Here is a 14,630-nt window from a genome sequence, read left to right as displayed (position 1 = left end):
ACATGGACTAAAGGAAAGACCTTGATCATTACTTTATAGGATTGCAGGAAACTTGATGGCAAAATGTAGATAGCCTCTTGGTGGTTTTGTAAAACAATGCATTTGGAGGGAACCATTGAAATGCAAAGTAGGAAAAGAAAGGCTTTACTACAATGTACTACACATAGTATCCCATTAACATCCATATGATATGAATGTGCAAACCTTTTACATCCCAATTCTAAGAACTCTACTTGGAGGCAAATGTAACTGAAATCAATAAGAGTTACTTTCAAGTTTTATTTTTAGAGCTAGAGTGTTAAGATGTGTTCTTATGAATGTAGTCATTGGAAAAGCTGACATAATGTAGGAAAATGCTTCCTAAATATTCACATCTTATTGCTAGTGTTCTTGTAAACAGGAGTAAAACCATTAGAAAATGAACTAATGTATTGATTGAGAATTGTTCTATATTACAAAACTGGCAAACAATTGTTTTCTTAAAAACAATTTATTAAAAACAACATATTCAAATGTTTAGTCAGTTCCTGAGAAAAACATGCACGTGTTTCCTATCAGTGTAATCATCTTAGGGTTTTTTTTTTAGTTTATCTTCATTCACAATGGGAGTAGTAGTGGTAAAATAGCAATCTGTTACAAGATTTGAGCTGTAATCCTAAACACACATATTACAGAGTTAAGTGCTGTTGAACACAGTGGGACTTACTTTTGAGTAAAAATGCTTAGGGTTGTACAGTTGATATGTTTGTGAAAAAAGAAATTCACCATCTCAATGCTAAGATTTAGTGTGCCTACAAATGTTTTCAAGACTGACTGAATCAATCACCTAAATCATAATATTCAAAACAAATAGCATTATCTTAAAATACTAATTACTTGAACAGAAATTCCCTTGCTGCATAAGTTGCCAGTTATTTTAAAAACAGATTCAGCAACACATCCTGTGCTTATTGGTAAAACAGGGTCTGGACTGTCCATCACCTCTTTGGAAATATATTATCAATTAAATCAGGTTTAGTTTTCTTAATATTCATAAGGTACAAATATTTTATGTAAGTAATTATATAGAAAATGAACAAAAATAAACTCTTCAAACACAAACATGCCCTTTTCATCTTATCCTGAAAATAATTAGCAGGGGTAGAGAAATAGAGTTGTGTCAGGGCTGTTTGTTTTTGAGGGGTGGGGGTGAGAATAGAGGCTTGCCTGAAGGCCTTGCTGAACAACTTTAAAACATCATTTTTAATTGAATCTGTGTCCATACTGACTCTTCATCCTTACCTGTGCACAAAGGGCTGTGAAGTACAAGAAAAAGTTATGCCATAAAAGAAACACTGTGGGGGAAATATTACTTGTTGATATTAAATTTGGAGGGTCATATTTGTGTTTATCTGTTTAAAGTATTACTTTATTTGCCTTCTTTGTCTGCTGAACTTGAAAATTATTAGTATTAATCAAAATAAATGTTGATGCTGTTTGCTTAATCCTAGGAAAGCATAATAGTCAGTCCACACAAAGTGTAGTGAGACACTTGTGTTTTCATCCATACACATTAATGTGCTTTAAATCCTGCTAAAATATAAAACTGTATGTATTGCCTTGAAATTAACAGATTGTTTTTGTCCATGCTCAGTTATGAGGTACATCGTGTGTCATTCATTTAAAATATATTTTGCATATTGTTTATGTGGTGTGGTCAGTACCTCAGTTTAAGGCCTCTACTTTCCAATTGATTCAATTGAAACTATTTTCATTGAAATCAATTGGCAATATACTTTTAGGATTTCTAAGTAAAGTTACAACAAAGTATAGTTTGTTTATTTCTGTGTGTATACACACATAAATCAGCAATACATTCCATCAATACCAAATGTGCAAAGAAGCAGAAGTAGTCTAGTTCATTATTGAACTTAATTTTTAAATATATTCACATATTTTGCAATTTGTATATACAAGTTTAAGCCAGCTGTGTGCTCCCCAAATTACCTGTTAATGTAAATATAACTTTGACTGTTTGTGGAACGCACTGTATGAATCTCCCTTCAAATCTACAATTTTAAAGCTCTAATTTAACTGGGAAGCTGTTTTTAAAGCATCTATTATATTGTTTTAAATTGCACTATCACCTCAGGAGGCTTTTGGCAATGCCATTTAACTAGCAGTACCAATAAGATTAAATAGTTGTTTTTCAAGTACTCCTTCTGTTATGGTTATGTTACTATTAAATTTGTTAATTCCACCATGAGATGTACTGTAAACAAGAAGCAAGGGTTTTCCTTGCATGAAAAACTTTCAATTAAAATATCTAGGTAAGTAGACTAGAGTGCAGGATTCTTTTCAGGGTGAGTAAACCTTTCCTAAGTTGAAGATGTATATTTATGAACTAATTTATAATGTTATCTACTTATATGTATTTAAGGGCTTCTCTCAGCTTATATACAAAAAAAAATTTTTAATGAAAATTTTCTGGGGAAAGTCACATTTAATATATTATTGCTGAGGGTGGTCTTAAAAAACAACAACAGTGCTAGTACACTCTGGAGTGTAAAGTACATGTCCTTTAAATGTAACACATGTATTTTCTTTGCAGAAAGAAAGAAAATAGAATTATGTGGATGTTACTTCCCCCCCCCAGCAATTCTGTTTAAAAGGAGTCCTTCCCCTCATCCTTTCTCACACACCCCAAAAACAAACTTAAATGTCTGTATGCATTTGTGTACAGCAGCAAAGCTGTATCTGGTTTTTTTAAAATAATATTGATGCATCTGTTTTTTAATCATAAGTCTCATGTTATATTTGGTTATGTGTGTTTTTGTTTGGCCTAGTGTCTTTTCTATTGAAGATGTTGCTTAGTTCCTAATAAAGATTATGTAGTATAAAGCTATTTCAACATAGGTGATATCTAATAAATCCTTTATAATCAGTTAGGAATTGTACAGGGGGGGAAAAGAGAAAAATCACTGTGGTAGATGAAAGCAACAAGACACGTTTGCAGTCGATATCAATCAATTATATTAACCCGGTTTGGGTGAAATCATGCTATTTGTATTTAAAGAGTCTTCCCCTCAAATAGGGACTACTGCCTCCCAATCTAAAAAACACGCCCAATAATATGTTAATTAATTGTATTGTGTCCATGAAAGGAGTAACCAAATGTAACCTTACAAAAAAAAAAATCTTTCCAGCAACGTGTTTTGTTTCCCACTACAGGGCGCTCATTTTTAATCTCGATATTATACACGCAAAGGCACTGACGTTGTTGCTTCCACGTAGTAATTTTTAACCATTAAAAACCGCCTACTAACGCAGAGAAAAGCTAACATGACCGCATAGGCGGGGAGTATCTTGGGAAGCTTAACATTCCGAGCGAATTAAGGGCACAAGCCTCGGATCACTTTTTGTCAGTCTCACTGTGGCACTTCAGAGTTGGAATGTGATTTTTTTTTTTTTAACATCGTCCTACTCTTCTCATTTTAAAACAAATTTGGCGAGGAGGATTGGAGAAATGTTAGTATTTTATACGCAACAAATACAGAGGTGTGAACGTTAAGGAAAAACCAACTATAATGTTCGCCTTATTTCCAATGTCCCCCGCCCTTCCACAGTAGTCTTTAACTTTTAAAATCCGTATATTTTTTACAGAAATTGTGTACACTTTAATAACTTTCCTAAGATTAATTTTGAGCATGACTTTAGTGGCTGAAAAACAATCAAAAATTTAAAATGTGTGTTAATTTCTTATCTATTTGTAGATGACTCATATGTGCGTTTTAAACATTTTTCCAGGAATGTTTTCCATATCCCTCTTTTTTGGCACCTACTATACGGAGACTCTAAAGATGGCAATTTTTAAAAAGAGGAGGAAAAACAAAAAGGTATTGCCACTCAGACTCTAGTACAACTACAAATGTTTTCTAATTCTGGTGTTCAGTAATATTGCTCTCTCGATTGCTTTACTGCAAGTTTAGAATTGCCTTAAAATGCTTTTCGGCCTTGATAATATGAAAATGCAATATTAAGAGATGACTCTAAACTCTATTTTTAAATACCTCCAACTCTGAAACAGCGAGACACACTACTTGTAAAGGTCTGTAAGATTGTTCCTCTGCAAAAACAGATAAATGCAGTATCTCTAATCTCTACATTTTATTTTTTTATTAAATAATGTTAGCGCCATTCCTCGTTCAGTTCTAGTCAGGTCGATCCAATAGTTCTACCTCACCCTGCCTCACACACATCCCTCAATGTTCTTAAAAAGCATTACACACACTTGTTGGAAATGTTTTCTAAATTCAAGTTAGTTTATTTTTCTCCGAATAACTCAGATGACCAAAAATCAACTTCTGCTAACATAGTTTAAAAAAAAAAAAAGTGAATCCCCTCTTTTTTTGAAAGTTTTTTTTTTTTAACCGAGGAGATTTTCGCTTGTAAGTAAAGACATTACTAACTTTGCTTTTTGTCAGCATTTGGACTGAACAAGACACACTGTCTCTAATTTAGAAACAAAAGATCCGTCCTTTTCCAAACCCTTCCCTTAAACTCTTCTTTTGTTGAAATCATTTCAGCATTTAGGTTTCCACGTTCCCAAGTTGTTTCCTGCCACTTTCCCCCCGCTTCTAGAAAACCCTGTTCTTAAAATGCACCAAAAAGAGATTTCCCTTTGTATCAGTCCAGCGCTCTCCCTTGCGGCGTCTTTACCTTCGACGGCCCACGTGAGCAGCAGTTTTTTTACTGGAGCTTCCCTCAGTGAACTTAACGGAAACAGAGAGAGAGACACACAGAGAGAGAGAGAGTCCCTTCTACTTATTTACCAGTTTGATGAAAACTCGCTGCTGGGGGGAAGCAAACTCCTGCCGTTCCCCCTACTATGCTTGTGGAAGTTCAACTCAACTTTTAAGAAAAGAAAGAAAGAAAGAAAAAGAAAGAAGCAGCTTAGCAGAAGCTCGTCTCCTTCCGTCGCAGTTGCCGCAGGACAAGGCGAGCCTTCGGCTCAAAGCGCGAAAGAGGCAGTCGCGGATTCGGCTTGCCTGCGAACAATGGAGACTGCTGGAGGAAAAGGAGCCGCGGCTCCACTTCCTCTCGCCTCACACAGCCCGGCCCACTCATTCGCTGCTGCCTGGCCCTGGCCGCTCGCTACCAAGCGCCTTCCCTCCAACTGCACTTCCTGCCTGAATAAGCCCTCACTCCGTGGCGGCGGCGGCTGCTCCCACCGCCTTTCCCAGCTTCCCTCGCCGCCTGCAGCCCCTTTGCTTCCTCAGGAGTTTTCAGGCGCCCTCCCTCCCAACTCCCCTTGCGCTCCCGGTGTCCCTCGTGGCGTCTTTCCCGGGCCCAGCCCTCCTGCTCCTGCCTGCAGGCCCGCCTGAGCTTCCCTCAAAGGAGCAGCTTCTTCTGAGCCCTCCTGCCTGCCAGCCAGCTTAGTCCTCCACAAGCAGGCCTCTCAATTGACTCTCATTTTGTAAGCGACACCCACAAATTCATTCTTTCACCTGCTCACCCTCAACCTCTCTCATCAAACACAATGCAAAGGGCTTGGAGAAGGGAACGGGGGGTGGGATTATTGGGTTTGGCTGCCGGCCAGCTCAGCTCCTCGCCTCCCGTCCGAGGTCCAGGGTTCCAATTAGGACGACCTGCAAGGGCTCCGTGCAAAACCCCTTTGCTGCCACTGCCCTGCCAGCTGGCCCCCGTCCTGCTTATTATTTTGTCCCACAACTCTAGCACTGCCTAGAGGAAATGCAGGGCTCTGCACGCTCCGCAAATGGAAGGACACATACTTCTTTTCTGCGGGCGACAATGAGCCCTAGCCAAAGCAGAAATCAAGCAGCCCATCGCAAAAAAGCCGTTCCGTGAAGCGGTTGATTGCGGTGGAGTGGAGGATGGGATAGCCCATCGATCAAAACAAAACAAGTCCTGGTCGTAGAGCCTCCATTCTATCTCCTCTGAGCAAATCAGTCCGGGACAACATGATCTACAGCCCGCGTGCAACGCAATCCTATGCAAATTTACTCAGAAAGAAGTCCCTCTGACTGGGAATGAAAACGATTTACTAATACTTTTCATTCCCAACTCGGTTTCAATGCAGGTCCTTCAATCTAACTTATTTAGGGCTTGGACTAGTTCTCTAACCGTCTTGGTTTAAGCTGTCATAATCATTCATATCCTGCAGTATATTTAACTCATCTGCCCTATCGCTTTTCACCTGAGTGATCTTTCTACTAACAGTTTTACCACAAAATAGCAGACCAACAAGTTGCCATCTTCCCCTCTCAATAAACAGCAACAATTGGTGTTTGTTTTAATTTCATGTAAAATAGTCAAATTAACTAGTGTCATCCAGACAAACAATCAAAAATCAACACACCGATTTTTCATTCAATTCTATATCAAAATATGTTAACTTGCTTTTTAATGGATTTGTGATTGTTGTTATATTATGAAGGAGTTATATTATGAATAACATTTCTCCTGCTTTGTCATTTTCTCAGATAAACCTGAAAGTAGCCCCCCAAATAATCTGTGAACATTTTTAGTTATTGCATTTTCCGAAAATATTGCTCTTTTATCTGCTTTTAACTGGTGTGCTAGTCTGACAATTGAAATATTTTGTCAGCTTCTTTTTCTAAACTGCCTAATATTCTGACAGCTAAAATCTGTTTGCAACCAATCGAGTATTCACTGTCGGCATGGCCAAACCATGTAATGTGGAAACAGAGAGAAGTTAATTAGGGGAAATTAGAGGCACTTAAGAGCAACCCAATCCACAGCCCAGTTAAGGCGAAGGTTTTGCATGTCTACTTGGAAGTAGGACCAACTGAGTTCTGTGTTGCTTACTCTGAATAAAATGTGCATAGGGTTGTAGCCTTAAGCAAATTAATGTAAGCCTTTCAAACTAGCTTGTAGTGTCGGGGCTTACTTCGGAACAAATGTCAAGGGATCACTATCTAAGGCTGCATGCAATACATGCAACATTCCACTTGTTCCAGAGCTTTCTAATGGGTAGACACAAGTAGTAGTTTATGAATATTTCATAGTAAATTCTTTCAATATCAGTCATTTAATTGAACTTAATTCGATCTGAAGGTTAATAATTTTTAATCAAAATATGTAATCCGGAATGGTATCTGGATTGAAATTATTGAGTGCTAACTCAGAAGTTGTTTGTGTTTGTGTGTAAAACAGGTTAAATGCATTTCCATGTGCATATGTTTGGTTTGAATTGGCTTGATTTTGCATTGCTACAAACGACAATAAAACTTCATGTTTAGCCAAGACCGCTGACAAGACACTTTTAATAATCCTATTGAACAGGAATATTGGTATGGGTGGGAAGCATATTTCGCTTGATGTAGGAAACACTTGTCAATCATATTCAACAGGCTAATCTTCAAATCTCTCTGCCAACTCTAAATCTCCCTGCCGATCTGTGGAAGAGGACACGAGTTTCCACAAAGCCTTTACCAAGCGTTGACCATCCGTGAGCCTTTTATTGAGTTTTAAGCGGCGTGGGTGTGGAGAGACTTTATTTCGCTCTTCGCGATTTATTTGCATCGATTACATTGCTAGCAACCTAAAGAATCTGCCAGGTCCGCGTGTTAATGCCTTTACACTAGTTTGTGCTATGCGGCAATGTTTTTCCTTTACACTGAACCGTGGTACATCAAATCTCTTCTTCCAAATGCACCTCCTCCCCCTCCCGGAAACCTTCCACCAGCATTGCAACCGGTCACCGTTTTGCTTGCCCCTGTATACTTCTTGCTGCTGTGGAAAAGGCTGTGAGTTGGAGGGCGAAGCCAGATGCACCTCTTCCTCTCCCCCGCCTCCCCGTGGCCCTCTAGAAACTGCTCCTACTGATCTGGTCTCCTCCTGATCTCCCAGCTCAGACGAGGGTCTTTAAAGGGATGGGGGTTGGGTGGGGTTGAATCAGGCAGTGACCTGAAGAGATTCCAGATGCTGCTGCCCTCAAACGTATATCTGGAAGTCCAGAGTTCTACGCTGTGAAGTTCTGGAGACCCGCAAGGCCAGAAACCGGAGGCAAGACATAGGCCGCTAGAAGCATTAACTCATGTTATAAAATCGTCCTTAGCTGAAATATCCAGAGAATAAGTTAAGTGTCAGGACAGTCAGGTTTAAGAGCAAAAGGCTGCTGTGCCCGATCTCGGGGTCCCCGCATGTATTTAGACAAACACAATGAGAACAGCCTTCGATCTGCTCGCTCTCTCTCCCGCCACACCACTTAAAATATTCTTTTTAAAGAGACGGGGTGGTGAAGGAGTGTCATTTTCCAGGGACGAAGGGAGACAGTTGCTAAAAGCTGAAGGATGAGGAAGCAAGTCACCCACTGACCTGTTTTTGCTGCTTGCCCCCCAAACCACAGTCAGGAAGAAAAGCAGAAACAAAGAGTTCTAAGCCTTTTGCTTCAAAGCTTGGGTTTTGAGGAGAGGGGGAGGGGGAATGAATGGGGTCTGTGAAATGCTGAGTAGGAAGTGCGGTGACTCATCATAATAGAAATAACTCCTTAGGACAATTCCCTTCAGCCACATTTCCCCGATATTGATGGTGGGATGTGGAGACTTTTAACATTTCACCTTGGGGAGGGGAAAGCCCTTTTCCCAATCTCTCAAGCCCAACCTCCTCCAGCCCATTTTAATCTCCCAGCGTGTACTTTGAGAAACCTTCTTTCTCCAACTGTTATTACCGTTGCTGCTGTTAATAATCCTGATTTATGACAAGCATTACTGTGTTCAATAAATGCAATTAATTATTGCTGTCAGAAATTATCATTAATAATTGCCTATTATAATGTGGACAGTTATCCCAACAGAAGTACTCCCCTACTTGTGTTTGTAAGCCGAATTATTGAAACGTTTATTATTATTATTATTATTATTATTATTATTATTATTATTATTAATTATATCTATTTATGTAAGGGGGGACTACCAGATAGCAGAGCACCTCCCTTGGGAGCGACTGCCCCCAGCGTCCCTGCGGGGAGTTGCAGCGACCGCCGGCCTCCGTCGGGGTCTGGCCTGCCTGGCGATTGGGAGACGCGCAGGGAGAAGAGCGAAATGGGCGGGGTTGAGAGGGGCGATTAGGAGAGACTCGAGTTCGGCACGAGCGCGCCCAGCGCAGCGGATTGTGGGTAAGCAAGTGGCCGAGCGGCAAAAGGAAGCGCCGAGGGGGGAGAAGGAAAGGAGGCAGGAGGTGAAAGGTCAGCGGCCTCGAGGCCCCGCCCTCTGCGCCCGGGTGAATGAATGGAAGGAGCCCAGACAGGAGCTGTTGTTGCAGCGTCGACGCTCTAGCTGTTGTCGGCTACAGCACCTTTAGCGCGCGGCTTTGCTTCTCTGCGGCTCCTTCCCTCCCTCCCTTCCTCTCTCTTTAGGCAGGGGGGAAAGCAGGCAGCGATGCATTACATTTGCGTAACAAGGCGTTGGGGCCGCCTCGCCTCAATCTCCTCCCCCCGCTGCTCCCGGACAATGCCGCCAAGGAAGAGGGCTATAAACATGGTTCTCCGCTCCTCTCTTCCTCTCGCTACTGCGAGAGAGCCAAGCAGGGGCGAGGCAAGCCGCATCCCGCTTCTGGGCTTGGACTTATACCCCGAGGGGCTCTCCCTCCACCCCGCCCGCGGATGCAAGCGGCTGCTTCGGATGAGCTTTTTTGTTTCCAAGGGTTGTTCCTTCGCCCCTGCCGGCTCTGCCACCCCCCCGCAACAAATCTGTGTGTGTGTGTGTGTGTGTGTGTGTGTGTGTGTGTGTGTGTATATATATATATATATATATATATATATATATATATATATACACACATATACATATACATACATACACACACAACCACAAAAGCGACTTGCCCGGGCGTTTATGCTGTCTGTTTAGGAGTTACGCCTCCTCAACACCCCCTCCAATAAACCTCCCCCGATAGGCTTGTCTGAAAAGGAATTAGTAGGGAAGTTTTATTTTCTTTCCCTCACTTTCCTTTCCGATCGCTTTAACTAGCCCGATTCTCCAGATCTTTACCAAAGCACCGTCTGAAACGTTTTAAAGGCAGTCTCTTCCTCTTTCTCCCTTTCATCCTTCACACCCAATTTATAAGGTCCTATCTAGGGGATCTCTCAAAACGCCAACACTCTCAGGGACTAAATTGTTGCTAACGTTTTAAAGAAGGTTTCTAGTTTTTCGGCGAAGGCGATGGAGGCGATTTAGCGAGTTTTCAGAACCATTAGATTAACTTCTGGCTGCGGCGCTGCTGTTGGTGCTGCTGCTGAGGCGGCGGCGGCGGCGGCTGTTGCAAGCTTTAACAGTGTGAACATGTTTTTATTTAAATCGGCGCGCCGTTGGCTTCTTATATCTCAAACGTGCCGCTGTTTCTAAAAGCAAAAAGTTGCGCGAGTTCTCTTCCTCCTCCCCTAACCGTCTTCCCAGGGTTTTCTGGCTGAGAAATGGAAGCAGAAAATGTAAAACGCTTCCAGGGAGAAGTGGTTTCCTTTGTTCTTTCATTGTTTCTCCGCGAACTGGCGGCTACAAGGATAAGCACTTACCTTCTCTCCTTTTTGCTGCGAAATCTAGACGTTCCCATCGGCTGCAAAATACACAATCCACGTTGGAAAGTGGCTAGAAATGTCGGGAGAGTTTGTATTCCATTCTTTTGCGCTCCCTTCCCTTTTTGGTGCAAGATTAAGTTGCCGAGCACGTTGTTGCAAGCTGTAGTCCCCCGCCTTAGTGAATGGTCACGTTTAGGACCCTCCAAGGCCATCCTAATTCTGCCAGTAGAATCGAGGGTATTGAAGGTCTAAACTTTCAAAAGGACAGGGGGCCTGCAACTAGCCAGCGAGTTGCAAACACACGCGGATTCTCCCCCACGCCACATTTCTCTTTGCCCCCATTGCATTAAATAAATAAGGAGCTCTTCCTTGGTGCGAATTTAATTTAAGAAAGAAAGGAAGGAAGGAAGAAATTGCACTGTACTGGTTCCTTCAGAGCAATGTGTTAAAAAACAAACCCTCGTGCATTTGAAATCCACCACCCTTCTGCTTTCACCCACGTGGCAAAAGTTTTGAATCCTGGGATAAAAACAAATGAGCTAACAGTCGAAAACCAGTGGGAAGTTTATGTTACGGTTCTAGCTTGCAGAAATGTGTCGGGGGGGGGGGGGGAGATCACTCTTGTGTGTTTTTAAAGGAGAAAATGCTGTTGTTGGCTTAAAAAAAATTAATGTTAAAACGGGTAAAAGAAGCCCATTCTGTTTCAATCGGTGGTTAATGCCCAGCCTCGCAGGCATTAGTGCCCAAACCTTCCTTTAATCTTATTATGATGAGGTTTGCTGAAACAATGGAAATTTGAATTGATCCTTGTGTCTTAACAAATGGGATGGTTTTTCATTCCCCTTCGGTTTCCGGGGCTCTCCGAAACATGGGGAGAAGGCACTGGTTGCCAGAGATCACAGCCTCTGAGATCTCTCAAGTCTCTCTGGGTTGTAGTTATGGGTCGCAAGCAAAGGACTAAGCAACCCCCTCACGGCCACCCTTGGTGCTCCTAGAACTATATCCAACCCTTTCCTCCTAATAGATGATGCTACACATAAAAGTTGCCCTTTGCCCACTAAATGTATCGCTGGAGAAATTAACCACCATCATAATGAAGGGGATATTATTGCCGCTGGAGGTCTATGGGCAGGAACCTGACTGAGTTAGTCATAACTAAGTCATGACTAACTTGTCTGATTTTAATGGCGCTTAGTTGTGACTTGATGCTGTTTTTCCTGTCGGTCTTTGTAAGCTCTCCACTTCCTCTCACCGACATTTGTTCTTTTCCATAGGAAAAGAATCAGAGATAATTACTAAAAATAAAAATCGAGTAAATGAAGAGAGAAAAAGAGGTTTTCTTTGCCAGCCTTTAATTGCCACTGAAACATTCTAGAGCTGTAAACATTCCTTATTTATTCAGCCCAAATAGGCAGGCATTGTCTTGCTTTTATCGCCATCGTAATTATTGTGTCCTTTAAACTGGCTGATAGCAAGAGAGATAAGGGAATGGGCCTGTAGCTTCAGATCAAATCTCTCTCTCTCTCTCCCTCCCCCCACCCTCCTGACTCTCCCTCCCTCCCTCCCTCCCCGGGTCATCGGGATCCCCACAGTCCTTGGAGATGAGGAACGCTGGGAGTCTGTGGCCGGGCCATTCCTTACGTCATGGACGTGATTTGTACCACATTGCTAATTTGGTGCAATCCATAACCTTCGGATCTCGTCTGTTTGTAATTGCCTTTTGCTACTTGCTTCGATTTTTGTGCGTTGTTTTCGGCCGAGTGTATTTTGGTGTGTTTCTGTTCCCCGCACCCACCCACATACCCACCCGCCCCGCCCCGCAATCTCTTCTCAGCGTTTGCCCACCTGTATGTCAGCAACACAAGCGCGTTCCCAAGTCTTTGTTTGCTGCACCTTTGTGTCTAATTAAAAATGCACACTTTTAGGACCCTTGCCGAACAAAGCCTCCCCAAATCCCCTTTACGTCCAAGGATTTGCAAATTTATAAAGGCTGCATTGAATTCTGGATGGGTCAAGGGGCAAAAAAAGGGTAGAAGGTCACTGCATTTTGATTATGGGTCAGTAGGCAACATGGCATGCAGTTTGTGTCCCAAAAAACTTCTGGAAAAGTGCAGTTTCAAAAACAACAAGGACGAGGGAAGGTTCTAGGGGGGAAAGTGATGATTTAAAGGGGGAAAATAAACTCTCTTTCTAGTATCTGTTGAGCAAGAAGATACATCCATGTAAGAAAACAAAGGTTGAGGAGAGAGAAAGAGAGCCCTTAACAGCACTATAAATTGTTTCTTGTTTACAAGTAAATAACTCACAAGTATGATGTTGTATTACAGGAACTCATTTATGGGTCTTGGAGTTTCAAAAAAAAAAAGGTCTTTAACTGTTCTGGGAGTTGCTGTAATGTGACAAAAGGTGTCTATGTTTGTCATCTTTTTATTTAATTTATGGTGAGTTTTTAAGGGTCTATAGTCACATTTGGCTGAATTTAAATAGCTGAGGGGGGCTTTGTGACCCTTTTCAACAGGTTTCTGGCCTTTGTCCTCTCCTCCAAGTCCCACCCCCTACTTTGGATATATTATAGGAGGAAATTACTGGATCCATTGCAATCCAATTGTGAAAATCTCATTTAGTCTGGAAGATGCTCTGTTTCTGCTTCTTCAAGAAATGTTATATTCAGGCTAACCCTGGAAAGATTAAGCTAGGAGAAGTGGAAATAGTAATAAAGAGTGTCTGAAGGTAGCCATTGTCATGTGAAAATGCACCAGGATGCAGAGAATTTCAGGCCTTCGTGAAACAGAGGCTTAAAGTGCTGTTGCATTTCACAAGTAAACCTTTAAAAGGCTGTAAATGGTGCTCTGAGTGACTTGCCCCAGAAAGAAGAGGTCAGTCTGGATTGCAGGCCTGTTTAAACATCATCATGATAATACAATGAAAATATATCAAAGCACAACATAAGAGGGCATTTTCAAATATAGACTCTCTCTCTCTCTCTCTCTCTCTCTCTCTCTCTCTCTCTCTCTCTCTCTCTCTCTCTGACACACACACACACACACACACCCACACACACCTTTCCCTCCCAAAGCAGCGGTTTCAGGGACATTGCAGATATTTTTCAGTACCACAAACCTGCAATCTGAGATCAACGGGAATAGGTTTCCAGACGTGGGTGAGGAATATTATTTTTCCTCGTTATTTTCTAATGAGGTTTGTCGTTCGCCAAGACTGCTTCAGACTGAAATATCATCTAAGGTAAAGAAATCCTATCTAAGGTAGGGTGTCGGTTACAGACTGAGACTACTCCATGGGGAAAGGAAAAGGATAATTTTTGATTGATAATCCATGGTGTGTGTGTGTGTGTGTGTGTGTGTGTGTGTGTGTGTGTGAGAGAGAGAGAGAGAGAGAGAGAGAGAGAGAGAGAGAGAGAGAGAGAGAGAGAGAGAGAGAGAGAGAGAGAATGAATATAGGGAAGTGTATGGCATGAGCATATCTACTTACAACCCAGTTGAGCTTATGTAAAAAGATTGAGCCCTATTCAGTCTCATTGATTTAGAATTATTTCCATTCATTTCACCAGTCCCTTTCACAACCCAATTCATATTCAATCAAGAGGCAGTCCCCTGCTAAGAGAGCAAAGAGGCACCTTTTTAAAGTGATGATTCTCATTATTTAGCAGGGGGAAAGCAACTGGCCCTACCCATCCCCAATACAACATCCCTCCAGTGGCTGTTGCTGCTGTCTCTCTTATTTTTTCTTTTTTAGATTGTGAGCCCTTTGGGGACAGAGAGCCATTTTATTTATTTTTTTATATCTGTATAAACTGCTTGGGGAACTTTTGTTGAAAAGCGGCATATAAATATTCATCGTATTCATATTGATATTAATTATTTTAATTGAAGCTCACTCTGTCCTCCTGAAGCCCTGCCTCAGATTGGCATAAATTCTAATATTTACTTCACTGTGGTTTGGGCCCAGCTACAAAGTCACTTAAATCCAGGTAGTCTCTTATTATTATTTTATATTTATTAAACTGTCTTCTGAATCCACCCACTGCTTTATCTGTGATACCAGAAATAAACATGTCAGATCTCAAGTTTTCTGT

Source organism: Hemicordylus capensis, chromosome 6, assembly GCF_027244095.1.
Source record: "Hemicordylus capensis ecotype Gifberg chromosome 6, rHemCap1.1.pri, whole genome shotgun sequence".
NCBI classification, from domain to species: domain Eukaryota; kingdom Metazoa; phylum Chordata; class Lepidosauria; order Squamata; family Cordylidae; genus Hemicordylus; species Hemicordylus capensis.
Note: the sequence above shows the minus strand (reverse complement) of the source record.